The sequence below is a fragment of the Rhyacophila brunnea genome, unplaced genomic scaffold (genome assembly GCF_057557595.1).
Source record: "Rhyacophila brunnea isolate RB1 unplaced genomic scaffold, BYU_Rbru_1.0 scaffold_168, whole genome shotgun sequence".
NCBI lineage: Eukaryota > Metazoa > Arthropoda > Insecta > Trichoptera > Rhyacophilidae > Rhyacophila > Rhyacophila brunnea.
The window spans coordinates 371,279-373,857 of NW_028232825.1; positions in this window are offsets into that span (position 1 = coordinate 371,279).

Sequence of the window (2,579 nt, forward strand, 5' to 3'; positions counted from 1 at the left end):
AAAAGTCGATATATTTGCAGTAATTATAAGAATAACAAAGTATAAAATATGTTTTATACATATAAATTCTTATTTCATATTTGTCTATTTAAAATTTCAGAATATACTCGTGGCTAGCCATATTTTTCAAGGAATAAAGCATTGATAGTGTATAAATTGCTATAAGAACCTTAGATTCTAAAAGCTGCCCACTATTACTATTTTTTTATAGACATTGAGGACCAAAAAACATTACAAAGTTTAAATAAAATTGTGTTATTTTTTATACGATAATAGTGTAAAATGTGCATTTGTCTTGATACCTGTTGTTTAATTATAATTAACTCAAAGTAAAATTTTATTAAACAGCATTTTATTCGGGTAGTATTAGAATGGTTAAAACAATTTAAATGAACAAAATATTTTAAAAGAATCATATCTTGGTAATTTTTATAATGAAACAATTTTTTGACTGATGCATAATTCACTTTACAGGGAAAAATTAGGTCCCAGATTTTTTTTATGTTATTATATCGACATATTAAATTTCAAATAAGATCGTGTAACCTATCAAGTCGGTTTATATAAGCATTCAGATACTGATATTTATATGTAAAATATGAAATTAAAGCTATAAATTTTATTTTCTAGAAATTTGCACTCGTTTTGTAGATTTTTTATAACCAGTGAAAAAAATTTATCTCGGATTTACTCATTTCAATTTTATTTTTCTAATAGCAAAATTTTTATTATTCTAACATCGCAAAATTTTGCAATTAGTGATTGTCACACAGTATATAAAAAACTAGAGTTGAATATTTCTTTTATGCTTTTATTTTACTATTTTAAGTTCCCCAATGATATATAAATTATATCTTATTTATTTAGCACGTTGAATTGTTCCCATAAATATGAATTCTAATTATTTAAACTTTGAACATACATACTAAGTAAGTATGTGAACTTGTATTCAATTTGTTTAAATAGAGACTAAGAAGATAAAGGCAAAAAAAGAAGTAAAAATGAAACATGTAATGCACAAACTACCTTATATAGTTATTAACACAAGCTCTTTATTTCAAAAGATCCATTTATATCTTTTTTGTTAACATAAAAACATTAAATTTACTTTTTTTTTTAGCGTAAACTGATTCGAAACTTCACTAAATATTTTTTGCCCTACACCAATTGTTTTTTGTAGATACAAAATTTCTATTATGAGATGGTAAAATAACAAAAACATCATTTATTTCTTTAAGAAGAAATAAATGCGACAAAGATTATACTTCTCATATTGTAAAAAGCACATTTCATCTCTTTCTAGATTTTGTATTCTGGAATGTGGAACGGAAACGGGAAAATTCTATATTAACTAATTTCTACCTAACCATGAAAACTAGTCATTTATAAAAAAATACAAAAAGTTGCAATTATAGACATTTTATTAAACTAACATCGCAATTTTAAAATATTAAGTTATAAATATAATGCATAAAAATGTCAATAAATAGTGTTTTATTTAGTCAAAATTTTTTTTTGCTTAATATATAGACGACTAAAGCTTTGAAATTTGTAATAATATGGTGAATTGTCTATAATATATCCAAGGAAAATACATCGTCCCCTATACCAATTTTATAATTTGGAATTTTGTATTATGTTTAAATGTGCAAGATACGCTAATTACGTTTTTAAGATTGTATATACGTCTACTGAACATAACACTTCTAGATTTTTCCTATTGTAATTTCCTTTTGGTACCTGATGTTTTACGGGAATTCTCGCTCGTAAATACAAATAATCGTGTACCCAAGACATAAGTTTCTCGTAGCTTTCTTTATGATATAATCCAATTTCTAGTAAATTATATGATATTAATAAGGTAATTAAAGATTGAGGTGCATATAGGTATTATAAATTATTTAAGATGAAAAATTAAATACAATAAACTAAGACATCGGAGAAAATTTAGCATAATAAAAAAAACAGAAAAAAATTGTAAAATAAATTTATCCGTCTATTATAAAGAAATATCAATACATTTTACTGCGATCTTTTGTATACTATATAGATTTTATATCTAGAAGAATCTACTATAACTGCAATACAAAGCAATATAAGAACCCTAATGGGGTATAAAAATGCATATATACTATTATTAATACTTAGGAAACATAATATTGGCTGAAATCACATAGAAAAAATACTAATTAGACTTTTAAAAGAATAAATTAATAATAATAGCTAATTCAAAGAGTCAAGAACAGAATTAAGCGTATTTTCAGTAGAATACCTAAAATTACAAACAATAAACAAACAAAAAAAATCGTACATTTGAATAAAAAGAAATATTGTTCGGTTCTGACTAAGACATTGATAATTGATAATTTTAGGATTATAATTGATAAATGATTTGCGGCTAAACATAAGGTAAAAATATTAAAAAAACACATTTTTGCTGCTTCTGTATTTTTCTAGAAAATATAGATTATATATGAACAGATATAGTTGACTTACTTATGCTAGGGTGTTTAATAAAGCTTTTACTGCATATTAAAATCATATTATGTGTGTAACTTGACGTTCTACAGATTATTATA